The following is a 16679-nucleotide window of genomic DNA, read 5'->3' as shown; positions in this document are numbered from 1 at the left end:
TTAATTCTTCTTTAAATATGTGGTGGAATTCACCTGTGAAGCCATTCGGTCCTGGACTTTTGTTTGTTGGGAATTTTTTGATTATTGATTCAATTTCATTGCTGGTAATCGGTCTGTTCATGTTTTTAAAATTTCTTCCTGCTTCAGTTTGGGTAGGTTATTTGTTTCTAGGAATTTATACATTTCTTCTAAGTTGTCCAGTTTGTTGGCATATAATTTTTTATAATATTCTCTTACAATCCTTTGTATTTCTGTGGTGTCCATTGTTATTTCTCCTCTTTCATTTGTGATTTTCTTTGCATTGCCACCCACCCCTTTTGATGAGTCTGGTTAGAGGTTGATAGATTTTGTTGATCTTTTTAAAGAACCAGCTCCTGGTTTCACTGATCTATTCTATTTTTTGTGTTTGTTTTTAGTTTATCATTTATTTTGCTCTAATCTTTATTATTTCCTTCTTTCTGCTAGTTTTGTGTTTTGTTCTTATTTTTCTAGCTCCCTTAGGTGTAAGGTTATTTGTTTATTTGTGATTTTTCTTGCTTTTGGAGGTAGGCCTGTATTGCTATAAAGTTTCCTCTTAAAACAGCTTTTGCTGCATCCCAAAGATTTTGGATCATTGTGTTTTCATTTTTGTTCTCTCCATATAATTTTTTTATTTCCTCTTTGATTTCTTGTTAGACCCATTCATTGTTTAGTAGCATGTAATTTAACATCCATGTATTTGTGCTCTTCCCAGATTTTTTCTTGTGATTGATTTCTAGTTTCATAATGTTGTGGCCAGAAAAGATGCATGGTATGACTTTGATATTTTTGAGTTTGCTGAGACTTGTTTTGTGGCCTACTGTGTGATCTAACCTTAAAAAATATTCCATGTGCACTTGAAAAGAATGTGTATTCTGTTTTAGGATGGAATGTTCTGAATATATTTGTTAAATCCATTTGGTTCAGTGTGTCATTCAATGCCACTGTTTCCTTGTTGATTTTCTTGTTTGGATGATCTATCCATTGATTTAAGTGGGGTGTTAAAGTCACCTGCTATTATTGTATTATTCTCAATTAGTTCCTTTAGTTTGTTATTAACTAGTTTATGTATTTGGGTGCTCCCATGGTGGGTGCATAAATATTTACAATTGTTATATCTTCTTGTTGGATTGTCCCCTTTATTATTATATAGTATCCTTTGTCTCTTGTTACAGTTTTTGTTTTAAAGTCTGTTTTGTCTGATATTAGTATTGCTACCTGGCTTTCTTTTGACATTTATTTGCATGATAAATGTTTCTGTCCCCTAACTTTCCATCTGCATGTGTCTTTAGGTCTGAAATGAGTCTCTTGTAGGCAATGTAGAAATGGGTCTTGTTTTTGTTTTTTTTTAACCCATTTTGTCACCCTATGTCTTTTGATTGTTTAGTACATTTACATTCAAAGTGATTGATAGGTAGGTATTAATTGCCATTTTGTTACTTGTTGTGTGGTTATTTTTGTAGATCTTCTCTGATCCTTTCTTCTCTTGCTCTCTTCTCTAATGGTTTGCTGGCTTTCTTTAGTGATATACTTGGATTCCTTTCTCTTTATTTTTTTCTGTAACTATTATTGGTTTTTAATTTATTGTTAACATTAGATTTGTATATAACATTTTCTGCATACAGTAGTCTATATTAAGTTGATGGCCACATAAGTTTGAACCCATTCTTTACTCCTCATCCCCCAACCCCCACATTTTAGGTATATGATGTCATACTTTACGTCCTTTTATGAGTCCCTTGACTAATTTTTACAGATATACTTATTTTTACTGTTTTTGTGCTTCCTACTTTTCATACTCTTACACATGGTCTTTACTTCTACTCAAAGAGTGTCCTTTAACATTTCTTGTAGAGCTCGTTAAGTGGTTGTGAACTACTTTAGCTTTTAAAAAACTATTTCTCCTATTCTGAATGATAGCCTTGCTTAATAGAGTATTCATGGCTTCAGATATATTTTCCTTTCAGCACTTTGAATATATCATGCCACTCCCTTCTGGCCTACAAAGTCTCTGCTGAAAAATTCACTGTAAGCTTTATGGGGTTTCCCTTTTATGTAATTGTCTTCTTTTGCTGCTTTTAAATTTCTCTATCACTAATTTTTCAATTTTATTACTATGTATCTTGGTGTGGACCTCCTTGGGTTGATTTTCTTGGGGGATTTCTGTGCCTCCTGAATCTGGATATCCATTTCCTTCCCCAGATTAGAGAAGTTTTCAGATATTATTTCTTCAATGAATTTTCTGCCCCCTTTTCTCTCTTCTTCTTCTAGGATCCCTATAATGCAAATATTATTTCACTTGATGGAGTCACTGAGTTCCCTAAGTCTGTTCTCATTTTCATACTTTTTTTTTTTCTCTCACCTGCTTAGCATGATTACTTTCCATTACTCTGCCCTCCAGGTCGCTAACTCATTTCTCTGCTTCCTCTAGCCTGTAATTTATTCTATTTATTGTATTTTAATTTCATTTATTGTTCTTCATCTCTGATTGGTTCTTATTTATCTCTTTTTAAGAGTCTCACTGATGTCCTCCATTCTTTTCTCAAGTCCAGTGAGAATCTTTATGATCATCACTTTAGATTCTCTATTAGGCATATTTAAATCCATTTCCCTTAGATCTCTTGCTATGTTTGTGTCTTGTTCTTTCATTTGGGACATATTCATCTCTCTTCCTTTAGTCTAACTCTTTGTGTCTGTTCTCTGTGTTAGGAAAGTCAGCTATGTCTTCTACTCTTGAAATTAATGGCTTTATGAAGAAGAGGTTCTGTAATGCCCTGCAGTGCAGTGTCACCTTTTCACCAGAACCTATGTGTGTTGCATGAGTCCTGGTGTTGTGTTTTGGCTGCTTTTTCCTTCAGTCCAGTCATCTACAGTGTCTTTTTACCTTTTGTGGGTAGTGTTGCCAGAGATGTAGTAGCACCAAATTGCCGGGCACTTTCTATGTTGTCCCCTGAGAAGTTTTCATTGGTGGGTGAGGCTTGCAGTCAGACCCATGGTGTGCCCCCAGCCCCCCACTGGGGCAGCCTTCTGACTGTCATATGTAGTTATCTTCCCCTCACCCCAGGGCAGGAGTCACTTTGGAGTGATGCTGACTCCTATTGGGGCTGCTTGCATATTGCCAAGCTGGTGGTCCTGGTTTGAATGGGCTCTGGCCAAGAGTGTATTGGAGGGGATGTACCTCCATTGCTAGGACCATGCCTGCCAGGGTTGGGTGTGAAGTTTTAACAAGGTGTGCCAATCAGCTTGCAAAATGAGAGCTGCCAGTGCTGCTGCCTTGACTGGGGCCAGGAGTGGATCTGCAAAGTGTGTGGGGTGGGGTGTGTAATTTTAACAAGGTATGTGCTGGTCTTCCACAGGATTTGGCCTGTAGTTGCTAACAGGACCCAAACCCCTTAAAGCATGCTGGTGGGGAGAGGTGGTTTTGGCAAGGTCTGTGCTGGTCTTCTGGTGGTGGTGGTGGTGGTGGTGGTGGGTGAAATCCCATTGTGAGGACTGAGGCAAGAATGGCTGGAAATGGTGGATGCACCAAAGAGCAGAGCTGGAGCAGAGCTTGGTGTAAGCAAGTTAGGTAGTGAACACTGGCACTGTGTTGGTTCCTGCAAGTGGCCCTGTGTTTATGCTGGGGCAGGAGAGCAAATGGCACCTTATAGCTCCTTTGTTCCTGGAAGAGTCTCCCTGTGAACTCTGTCCATCTGTGACACACTCTGAGATAAGTAAATAACTCTCTCTCTCCATATGTCCTAGGCATTTTCAAAGGGCTGCTTCTATGCTGTATGTCTGTGGGCTGTTTGTTGTGCTGTCTATTTAAGGGTGGGGACTCAGCTTCTTATTGCCCTCTGGGCTTTCCCAGAGCTAAGCCTGCTGATTTTTAAAATCCAAGCTTTAAGTTCCTCTGGTTGTAAGAACTCACAAAATTTGGTGCCTCTGGTTTTTAAAGCCCAATGTTATGGTGTTTCATCTTCCCCACGTAGGTTCCCCAGTGTGATAATCTATTTCTCTCCCCTCTCCATGCCCATAGCTTCCTCCCTCCTGTGGATGGCTCATGGGAGCATTTAGCAGTCCACCATGGCTCTACCCTTCCTATCCTCTTCAGTGACCTCTTTTCTACTTTTAGTTGTGGAGTTTCTTCTGTCAGTTTTTAGGTCATTTTCTGGGTAATTACTCCAATGTGAGTGTTATCTAGTTGGATCCATGGAATGAGGTGAGCTTAGGGTCCTCCTATTCTGCCATCTTCCCAGCCAACTCAACAAATATTTGTTGAGCATTTAATATTTGTCAGCACCCTTCTTGTCAGAGGATATAGTAGTGGAAACAGAAAAGTACCTGCCTTCATTTTTGTAGGGAAGAGACAATAAGTTAAATGCAGTGTTATTATTAGTATAAGTAATAAAGAGGGTAAGTTAAGCAAGAACAGGATTTATAGCATTTAATAATGGGAGAGTAAGCTTTAAATTTTAGGTAGGTAGAGCAGGAAACCTCATCTAGAAAGTAACTACTGAGTAACTACCTAAAGGTAGTGAGGTAGTTAGCCTTACAGATATATGGGGAAGGAAATTCTAAGTAGGGGGACTTGTGTATTAAAGGCCTTGAGGCAAGCTGCCCAGCCTATTCAGTGAACAGTAAAGAAGGCCAGAGTGGCTGGGGAAGAAAAGATAGAAAAAAGAATACCAGGAAAAAAAGGTGGAGTGGCAACAAGGCCTTATCCTTTATTGAATTAAATATGGCAACCACCAGAGATGGCTGAATACAGTGACATGATTTAACACCTTTTAACAGAATCATTTTGGCTGCTCCATTGAGGTCAAATAACATGCAGGCAAGAGCATAAGCAGGGAAATATGGAGATTTACAGAAAAACTGGGAAAAGATTATTATAATGATTTGTACCAGAACCATACTACTAGTTAAATTCTAGATGTATTTCGAAGGTAGAGCTTCAATTCTTTTTTTTTTTTAAAGAAAGATTTTATTTATTCATTTGAGAGAGAGAGCATGAGAGGGAGGAGGGTCAGAGGGAGAAGCAGACTCCCTGCTGAGCAGGGAGCCCGATGCGGGACTCGATCAGGGGACTCCAGGATCATGACCTGAGCCGAAGGCAGTCGCTTAACCAACTGAGCCACCCAGGCGCCCCAGTAGAGCTTCAATTCTTTTTTTGCTTTGTTAACAGGGATGGTGGTTGCTGCTGCTAATTTTGTGTGCCTTCTTCTGAACAAATAGGAGAGGAGTTGATAGCCCACCAACAGTGATAACCAAGACTATAGGAGAAGCTGGTTCCCTGAGGCAGGGATAGAGGATATCAGGAGCAAAATTTTTACTTTGTTTTTTATTCTTTTATTGAAGTCTAATTGACATAAAATATCTTATTAGTTTCAAGTGTGCATCATTGTGATGTTATTTTTATATGTTACAAAAAATTCCTAAGATAAGCCTGCTTATCATATGTAACCATACAAAGTTATTACAATATTATTGACTCTGTTTCTTATACTTTGTTACATCCCCATGACTTAATTATTTTATAACTGTAAGTTTGTACCTCATAATCCCCTTTACCTATTTCAACCACTCTCCAATCCCTTCCCCTTCTGGTAAACCAACAGTTTCCAATATCTAGGAGTCATTTTCCGTTTTGTTTCACTTTTTAGATTCTACATATAAGTGAAATCATCCAGTATTTGTCTTATTTCACTTAGCATAATATCACCTGGGTCCATCCATGTTGTTACAAATAATAAGATTTCATTCTATTTTATGGCTGAGTAATATTCTATCAATAGGCACTTAGCTATTGTAAATAAGGCTACAATGAACAAAAGGGTGCATATATCTCTTTGAATAGGTATTTTTGTTTTCTTCAGATAAATGCCCAGAAGTGGAATTGCTAGATTGTATGGTAGTTCTATTTTTAATTTTGGGGGGGATCTCCATATTGTTTTCCATAATGGTTTCACCAATTTATATTCCCACCAACAGTGCATGAGGTTTTCCTTTTCTCTACACCTAGCCAACAGTTACATTTTGCCTTTTTAATAAAAGCCAATCTGACATGTATGTGTGAGGTGACATCTCATTATGGTTTTGATTTGTATTTCTCTGATGACTAGTGATTTTGAGCATCTTTTTATATGTCTCTTGTCTTATTTGGAAAAATGTCTATTCAAACCTTTGCCCATTTTTAATCAGTTTTTTAATATTAAGTTGTATAAGTTCTTTATTTTGGATATCAACTCCTTATCTGATGTATGAGTTGCAAATATCTTCCCCCATTCAGGATGTTGTCTTTTTGTTTTGTTATGGTTTCCTTCACTGTGCAAAGCTTTTTAGTTTGATGTAATCCCATTTGTTTATTTTAGCTCTTGCCTTTATGGTTTCAAGTCTTACATTTAGGTGTTTAAATAATTTTGAACTTATTTTTACATGTGGTGTAAGATAGTAACCCACTTATATTCTTTCACATGTAACTGTCCAGTTTTCTCAATAGAATCTGATGAAGAGACTGTCTTTTCCCCATTGTATATTCTTGCCTGACCATATTTCTCAGTCCTCTTGTTCACTACAGATCTGAATTTTTCCAAAGTTATTACATGTCCATCACCTTTTAAAACTTCATCTTCATTCAACAGACCCAGAGTTTTTAGGCCTTCTTTGTACTGCACAAATGATATAGGGCCTTTATTTGAAATGTCCATCATCTCAAACATAGACACAATGTTAGAGTGATCCATAAAGAAAGGAAAAGCCACGCCTGTTATTTTGGCAATTCTCAGTCATTCTGATACAGATATTAAATACTCTTTTGGCTTTTCTGGCTGGAAAAAGAGCAGGGCACTGGTGAGATAGTTCAGCAACTCCATAATCCGATGTTTTTCCAAATAATTCTTGGCCTCCAGCTCCCTGTTGCCACCTGCCTGCATTCTTCCCTCCTTTACTTCTGATTTTATTTATTTGGGTCCTATTTTTTCTTGTGTCTGGCTAAAGGCTTATTAATTTTGTTGATCATTTAAAGAACCAGCTCCTGGTCTCATTGACCTTCTCTCTCTCTCTCTCTCTCTTTTTTTTTAGTCTCTTTCATTTATTTCTGCTCTATTTTTTATTATTTTCTTCCTTCTACTAGCTTTAGGCTTTATTCATTTTTTTTTTTTCTAGCTCTTTTAGGTACAAGTTAGGTTATCTCAAAATGTTCTTTTTGAGGTAGGCCTGTATTGCTTTAAATTTATCTCTTAGAATTGCTTTCACTACATCCTGAAGATTTTGTACCATTGTGTTTTCATTTTCATTTGTCTGCATGCATTTTAAATTTTTTTTTTAAAGATTTTATTTATTTATTTATTTGAGACAGAGAGAATGAGAGACAGCATGAGAGGGAGGAGGGTCAGAGGGAGAAGCAGACTCCCTGCCAAGCAGGGAGCCCGATGCGCGACTCGATCCCGGGACTCCAGGATCATGACCTGAGCCGAAGGCAGTCGCCCAACCAACTGAGCCACCCAGGCGCCCGCATTTTAAATTTTCTCTTTGATTTTTTGGTTGACCCTTTCATTGTTTAGTAGCATGTTGCTTAGGTTTCAGGTATTTGTGTTATTTCTAGATTTTTTTCTTATAATTTATTTCTGGTTTCTTATCATTGTGGTCAAAAAAGGTCCTTGATATATGATTTCAATTTGGACTTTTTGGACAGAGTTTTTAAATTACTGATTTAATTTCATTACTTATAATTTATTCAAATTTTCTATTTATGTAATTCAGTCTTAGAAGATTGTGTGTTTTTAGTAATTTGTCCATTTCTTCTAGATTTACCAATTTGTTGGCTTATAATTATAGTAGTCTCTTATGATCCTTTGTATTTCTGTGATATAAGTTGGAACTTTTTCCAAATTTTATTCATTTGGGTTCTTTTTTTCCCCCTTGATGTATCTGGCTAGAGGTTTGTCAATTTTCTTCTTTCAAAGAACTAGCTTTTAGTTTCATGGATCTTTTCTATTGCTATGTTAGTCTGTATTTCATTTGTTTCTGCTCTAATCTTTTTATTTCCTCCTCCTACTAACATTGGCCTTTTTCTTTTACTAATTCCTTTAGGTATAAAGTTGGAATTTTTTTTCAGATATTTATTTCTTCAATTAGGCTTGTATTGCTGTGCAGTTCCTTCTTTTGCTGCTTCCCATAGAGTCTTTCCATTTTCATTCTTCTCAAGACATTTTTTAATTTCCTTCTTTGATTTCTTCATCAAACTATTGGTTGTTGGGGCGCCTGGGTGGCTCAGTCGTTAAGCGTCTGCCTTCAGCTCAGGTCGTGATCCCAGAGTCCTGGGATCGAGCCCCGCATCGGGCTCCCTGCTCCGCGGGGAAGCCTGCTTCTCCCTCTCCTACTCCCCCTGCTTGTGTTCCCTCTCTCACTATGTCTCTCTCTGTCAAATAAATAAATAAAATCTTTAAAAAAAAAAAAAAAAAAACTATTGGTTGTTTAGTAATATGTTATTTACATGTTCTTGTGTTTTTCCCAGTTTTCTTATAATTATTTCACACTGTTGTTGGAAAAGATGCTTGATATGGTTTCAGTCTTCTTGAATTTATTGAGACTTGTTTTTTGTAGAATGTTCCATATGCATTGAAAAGAATGTGTATTTTGCAGTTTGGGGATGAAATGTTCTATAGATTAAGTCTCTCTGGTCTAATGTGTCATTTAAGGCTATGGCATCCTTAGTGATTTTTGGTGTGGATGATCTATCCCATCGATTTAAGTGGGGTATTACAGTCCATCTCTTACTACTATTGTATTACCATCAATTTCTCCCTTTATTAACATTTGTTCTATTATAATTAGGTTTTGTTTTGGGTGCATAAATATTTACATGTTTTGTCCTCTTCTTGGACCCCTTTTTTCATTATGTCATTTCCTATTTTTTTATGAATTTTTGTTTTATAGTCTATAGTCTAATTTTTTCTGACAGAAGTATTTTTACCCCCATTTTCTTTTTGTTTCAATTTGCATGGCAAATTGCTGCATTTAACAAGTGGACTTAGGGGAATCCTGTGTGTAAACTGTGTGTGTCTGGAAGATTTGACTGGCTGGCTGGACCTGGACTCAGTATGGGCCAGGGGTGGTCCCATGGAGTACTATGGTGGCCCCAGCAGATTGGCTAGAGGTGTGGTCTAGGGGCCTGGGGTTCACTGGGGTGGACCTAGTAGTCCAGCTATAGCACATTATCAAAATGGAGGTGGAAAATAAATTTTATTTAAAAAATGCCCATTCTCTGTGCCTTTAGAGAGAGTTGAGACAGTTTCCTACCTGGTGGACGGATTTCCTTCACTATTTTTTTTTCCTGGGTATGCCCTAGGATGGGCAAGTTGTCACATCCCTGGTGGTGTTCCCATCATCTCTGTGTTTTTGTGTCTCCTACCTTTCTCTATGTGGTCCCTCTATTGTTTGTTGTGCTAAAGCTAGATATTCAGTGATTAGTTCTTCAGAAGAAATTGCTGTATACAAAGTGTAGATTCAGTGTGTCTGTGGAAAGAGGTGATTTCAGGGTCTTCCTATGCTAACATCTTGGACAACCTCCCAGGAGCACTGTTTATAAACATGTTAATGTAGGATCATATATGTAACCACCAATGATTTCAATTCATTTATTTCCCTTAACAATTGCCAAGATAGGTACTAATATTAAACCCACTTTGCATTTGAAAAAATTAGGACCTAAATAGGTCACAAAACTGATATGTGGTCACTCAATTGGCTAAACAAGTATTGAACAGCACTCACGAACACTTCTCAATCCCAGGTAAAGAACTCACAAATTTACCTGTCTATAATAATGCCTACTATTTATTACTCTAAACTAGGAGATATATAGCCATTGGTGGGCTTGACAGTGCACTTACCTCTCAGTTACCCATATCAGAAGCATTTCTAAATCTGAGGAGGAAATGACCACACACACATCACCCATCTCCTCCTTCTGGGTCAGTAACAATAATTCTGATATATATTCTTTGATATCTTTAAATTCTATTATTATTTAGGACATAGAACACTGCATTCTCTTCAGCCTTAGGTCTGTGTTATACCATCTATGACTGAATTTGTACTACTCATTCTCCCATGATGGGTTTTCATCCTTTTTCATCTTGACTTGGATCTCCCTCTCTCAAAATACTCCTCTTTTAGCATTTTTGTTGACATCTTCTTTTATATATTAGAATCCTTCATTCTCCTTAATAAGCAGAATATTAAAAATTAGGTCTCAAATTTCTTCACTTGAGGGGAGCTATCAGTTGGCAATTACAAATATGTTTTATTCCTAAATCTCTTAGATTTCAAGCATTACCATAGATTTTTTTTCTGCCTTAGAAATTTCTTTTCTTGTGCCTAGAAAACAGCCTGGAGCAGAGATGGAACACTGGTGAGACATGGAAGTCAAATGCAGACAAGGCCATTACTCCACCACTAAGTTTGTATCTCAGCTAATGAATTTGGTCTTGATTAAATGGATCAGATTGGGAAACACAACAAGCCCATGAATAACTAGGAATTGATGGTTATTCTTCCCTCTTTGCCCCATGCCATTTTGTCTCAGAGCTCAGATGAGGTATAGAAGAGAATGCCTTCAAGGTTGCAAAGCAGTCCATTTAGCTCCAGGTCCTGAGAGAGCCTTGAGTCAGCTTGCTGTAGATTCCACCAGTGAGCTTTGACTTCTCAGCAATCTCTCTCATGAGAGGCTTCCCAGAAATCCATCCATTCAGCTCACCCCTGAATGCACTTTGAGCAACTGGCTGCCTCTCCCGTAAGCACGTTATTAATGGTCTCTTTTCAAAAGCAGAGATAGTGCCCTGGAAAATACGATATTGATTTTTCCCCCTCCTTTCTCACTGTTTCAATCACTGCTCGTTTGAATGGCTTTCATTTTTAGCAACAACAAGAGAATCTTCAAAGAAAAGTGGTTTATAGGATCAGCCTGAAATAAAATCACTGCTCAATTTAAGCTCTGAAAAATACTATTGATATTTTAATAGAAGTTTGGAGAGCCTATTGCAAGCTCAATAATAGCTACAAGGAGTTTATACACAGAAATCATACTTAGGGATCATTTTATTTCTTAGGCAGTATGTGTTAACAGCAAATAACAGCTTAAACCTTCACTCACTTCCATACTGCATACATCAAGAGTCTCAAGAGTGTGGAAATGTTCAGAGTACTTCAGAAGGGTGAAAGGCTTTCTACAACTCAAATGATTTGTCTCTAATTGGCCCTTATAGAAGAAATCTGGTTGGTTTTCTCTTAAGCTCTCTATTTGCCTGTGTTGGCATCAGGAAATCCCAACAATCTTAGAGCAGAAAGACCTAAGGATCACATAGTTAAATGGATTTGTTGCATAGATAAGACAAGCAAAGCCCAGGTGATGGTATGATTTAATGAAGTGGCACAGTCTCAAATTCCTGTCCAGGATTCTTTCTCTGTGGACACCTAGAATTCTACCTGCCTGGATTTTGCTATAGTGCTGACTTCTCTCCTCCATTTTCCTCTCATATTGTCAAAAATACCTATGGTTCTTCTCAGTTTTGAATCTTTGTATGCTGCACAAACATACTAATTTATGAGGTAGAATAGTGATATTATATTATCTGGTATATTACTTAGTGTGTTAAATTCAAGGGTCATTTCAAGAGCCACCTTTTCTAGGAAACTTGTGTGTAACTTTTGTCCCTAACAATGTCACTCTTTTCTATCAACCCCTGTAAATCACTGAAAATATGCCTTGATTTGTCCTTAATTGTTCTATGTGTGCACCAAGATTTCTATTGAGGTCTTTAAAATTGATGTTGAGTAAATGAATAGATTCACTATATACTATTTACTATGTAGCTAATAAATGTGTAAGGTACCATGCTGTTAAGAGAAATACAAATAAGAATAAAAAATATTTTCCTGTATTTTTTTATCTTTTTATTTGATAGAACAGGCAGAGGGAGCAGGCTCCCCTCTGAGCAGGGACCCCGATGTGGGGCTCAATCCCAGGACCCTGGGATCATGACCTGAGCTGAAGGCAGACGCCCAACCAACTGAACCACCCCGGTGTTCCCCAGATGCAGGTTTTAAATGTAGGAGAAGAATCTTCACAGGAAGAGATTGATATAGAAGAAGATAGTAAACTTCAGAAGGAAAAACAAGAGTAGGAGAATTTAGGGCTTGTCAATATAGTGGAATTATACAGGATATTTGGGAAAATATAATGAGACAGTTTCAAAAATGTGATTAAAGGAGAGGAAATAGGATGAGAAACAAAATGTTTCCAAGTTTGGGGGATCAAAGCTATGCTTTTAGTATATTACACAGACAGGGGGAAAGAATCTTGATTAGGATGGGGAGAGGGATATCCATTCATTCAGTCATGCAATAAACATTAATTGGGAATATACTATATGTAAGGCACTATTCTAGGCTCTAGGGATACTTTGAAATGATGGGATGAGGAAGTCATTACATCAAATGCCAGACTAACATGGATAAAAAGAGTTAGATTAATAAATGTTGAAGAAATTGTGCCTGATTGAACATGAAAGCAGAAGAGCCAATATTACACAAAACGCTGATTAGGGTGTCATTAATAGGAGGAGGGGAAGTGAGAGGAGTTTACTGGAAGCCTGTGTAGGTAGAGGATAAGCACTGGTGAATTAGGTTTGGGCCATGGTACTAGGGGTAGAATATTGGATGGAAAATTTATCTTTTAGGATTTCCCTGTTTGCTCTTCCATAGAGGTGTTTGATTAGATAGGTCTGCAACCATAGAGGCTGCCTGACCTTTGTTCTGGCATAATGCTTAACTTCTTGGAAGATGTAGACAGCCACTGCCATCAGAAACCAGGCCAACTCCCATGCGGAAGGAAGTGCCTTAGTCTAATTAGAGGAATTCTTGCAAGTTCCATATGGCCAAGCACCTCTCACCAGGAGCCTACATTGATTTGGGGGAAAGCCTTATAGCTTTGCCTGGCCTTTTCTTTTTTTGTGTACATCTTTCTTGGGAACCATGAAGGAAAACAGTTCTGGCAGCTAGCCAGTCTCATTTTTTCACCAGCAAAGGGGAGCCTAATATAATCCAGCTCTTAGAGGCAGGGTTCTTGCTTCCTGTTTCCATGTGGAAGGACCTAATCAATCAACTCACTAACAGTAGGCCCTGCAAAGTTCTTTATACCCACTGGCTAGGTCAGTACCTAAAATGTGGACAAGTAATGCAAGGATAAGTTTCTCTCCTTTATGAAAACCACACCCATGGTGTAACTTCATACACTGGTTGGGAGGAAATTTGATGGCTAAGAAGACTTTTGAATGACCCTAAAACTATACTCTATAGAATGCTACCTTTTTTGCTTAGGAAGAACAACACAAATTTCAAATGGCCACTTCGTTAATGATCTGAAAACAAATTGGAGGAAATCTATTTCTCATCCAAACTATGAAACCAATTGAAAATAAATTCAAATCACATTTCATCCCTATTTGAGATTAACTGGGTTTGACATCTGTGATTATAGACATTATGACATTGTTTCATGAAACAGAAGTAGAATTTTTGTTATTTTTAAGTCTCAGGACATGAACTTAGTATTGAATTTTTGAGTTTATTTTTGTTGTTTTCCAAGATAAATTTGAATAATCTTTTTAACTTTTTTTAAATTATAGGTTTTCTTCAGGGTATCAAATAATCTTTAAAAAGATAGTTCCCCCTTGCCTACAGTTTGTTACAACCATCTTAGTTTACCTGCATCAAAGGCCTTGTAATATTTTAGAACAATCTGCATTTCATCTTAATATAAGAAATATTTATTGAGGATCTAATTTATGCCAGACACGTCTCTCAGTTCTGTGGATGTCATAAATATATTTTCCACATAGACTTCTACAGAATCATTTCATCTTCAAACATTTTTTTAAAATGTTAACTATTAGGCTGGCTATGGGGTATATGGAAACTCTGCAATAGTCTTGCAACTTTTCTGCAAATCTAAGACAAAGTCTATTAATATAAACTAAAAATATAAGATGTAAAGTTTATTAAATATTAAAACAAAAACTCCATGAATAAATGAGTCTCATGATATGTTACAAAAGCAAAACATCCCCCAACCAAACTTAAAAAGTATGTAAGGAAATGATTAACTGTGTAATAGTCAAGATAGCCTAGGTTAGCAAACCAACACAAAACCTTAATGCTTATTAGCAGAAAAGGATTTTAATATGTTCAAAATATAGAACCAAATGGATTAAAAGAAATACTGTCAATAGTAATGAATATATATAAAATAAGATGTATATTTTATAAGTGAATAATATGATATAAAAACTCTACAAATGGGTCTCATGGCATATTGGACACAGTAGGCATTTGAAAGGTAGGTCAGTTAAAAACACCTAAACTGAAGAACAGACAGGAAAACAGAAAGGGAGGCAAAAAAACAGAGGTATTAAAAATATTCAAAAGGTAAATCATATGTAAAGTTGGAGTGCTAGAAGTGAGGGAAAAGTAGTAAAACAGAAAATGAATTTTCCAATGCTGATAAATTTCATATTTTTTAAGTCTTTTTGAAATCCCACCGCCACAAACAGAATATAAATAAAATAAGCATGGGTGTACACACATACACACTCCTTAGTAAAACTGATGAAACCCAAAGAAAAAGAATCACAAAAGCATGTAGAGAAAAAAAAAAAAAAGCACTAACTTTCATGGAACTACAATAAAACAAGCAGCAATAAGAGAGTTACCTTACTAAAAGAATCATTGAAAGCAGAAGACCATGGATTAGCGTCTTTAAAATGGTGAGGGGGAATAAAACCTGCTTATACTTCTATATTTAGGAAAAATATACTTAAATAAAGATAAATGAAAAATTTTAATAGTAGACCAGAAATAAAGGTAATACTAAAATGGGTTTATCGAACAGAAGGCAAAGGATACCAGGCAGAAACATGGATGAACAAAATGGAAAACACAAAATTAAATACATAGGTAAAAATATTAAATGCATAAAACCAAATTCAAATAAATTTGAGTATGAGATTAAAACTTTCATAAATTTTAACATTACTTTAAAAAGAGTAAAATAATTACTACGCATAAAAAGTTATAAGTACATGTTTTAATTTGGGGGTTAATCAACATAAGAGTAAAATGTATAATTGATAGGTTGCAAGGGAAAAAAACTCTGAATAATCCCAACAAACAAAAAAATCCCAAGGAGAAGGAAAAGGAGTTAAATTTAAAACACATGTTAAATGGTAGATATAACCATTTCTATCAGTAACTATAAATCAACTGGATATTCCAATTAAATACTGATTAAAGACTATAAAAATTAGGCTTTAAATACATTGACAGAAAAGTTGGTGAAATGTTGAGAAAAATGGGACATTAAATATTTACAATATCAGACAAAGTGAACTTTTTAATGCAAGAGTGTTAGAAATAGAGGGACATGTCTTAATTCTAGAGATCAATGTAGGAAGATATGACAATTTCATTCTTTTTTTTTTTTAAAGATTTATTTATTTGAGAGCGAGAGAGAGAGCGCAAGAGGGGGTAGGGTTAGAGGGAGAAGCAGACTCCCCGCCGAGCAGGGAGCCCGATGTGGGACTCGATCCCGGGACTCCGGGATCATGACCTGAGCCGAAGGCAGTCGCTTAACCAACTGAGCCACCCAGGGGCCCGATATGACAATTTCAAATCTATAGGAACACATTAAAAGGGACTCAGAGTTGCATATACCAAAAACCACAATCATTAGGGAGACCTGAAAATACAAGACTCGAAAAGCACAATAAATTTGATCTCACTGTCATGTTAAAATACTGCACATAACAAAAAGAGTCTATATTCTTTTTCACACACACGAAATTTTTACCAAAGTGAACTACATGCTGTACCATGAAGAAAGCCTCAGAAATTTCAAAAGATTTCAATCAATCAAGTTGAAAATGAATGACAAAAAGAAATTTCCCAGCAACTTGAAAATGAGTAGCATACATGTCTAAAGAATACATGGAATGAAGGCAAAAATATCAAACTAGAAATTATAAAACAATTGCAAAATTCATGAAGATATATCAACACTTATGTTTAGAAGGAAATGTGTTGCCTTAATTCAGTGATTCTCAACTAGGAGTGATTTTTAGTTGGCTCAACTGGAGGGTAATACTAGCATGTATGGGTTGAGGATAGGGGTGCTGTTAAACATCCTACAATGCACAGGACAACTACCTCCAACAAAAATTATTTATGCCAAAATAGTAATAGTGCCAAGGTTGAGGAACCCTGTTTTAAATGCAAATACTGGGAAATAAGAGAAAGAAGGCTGAATATCAATGTGAAGTAGCAGCAAATTAAAAAAAAAAAGATATTAGAAGGAAGAAAAATAGAAAGGAATTAAATCAATAAATCAGTGAAATAGAAATCAGATGTATAATACAGAGAATCAAGAGTCAAATATTGGTTTTTTGAAATGATAAAATTGAAAAACTATTAGGACTGTTCAGAAAAAAAATAACTGATTCTACACACCTTAAAGATAATAAGAGGTTATGATGAACAGCCTTATGCCAATACATTTGATAATTTGGATGAAATCAACAAATTTCTCAATTAAATAGCCACTTAATGACCATAGAGGAAAAAAA

The 16679-nt window shown here is 36.3% G+C and overlaps 1 pseudogene; it reads right to left on the bottom strand.

Moving 5' to 3' along the window:
- Positions 1 to 6431: 6431 nt before the first annotated feature.
- On the bottom strand, positions 6432 to 6932 carry LOC123326639 (annotated as a pseudogene).
- Positions 6933 to 16679: the final 9747 nt, after the last annotated feature.

This window comes from Neomonachus schauinslandi, chromosome 14, assembly GCF_002201575.2.
Source record: "Neomonachus schauinslandi chromosome 14, ASM220157v2, whole genome shotgun sequence".
Lineage (NCBI taxonomy): Eukaryota > Metazoa > Chordata > Mammalia > Carnivora > Phocidae > Neomonachus > Neomonachus schauinslandi.
The sequence above is the reverse complement of the archived record's forward strand: the minus strand, read 5'-3'. Positions and strand labels throughout refer to the sequence as shown.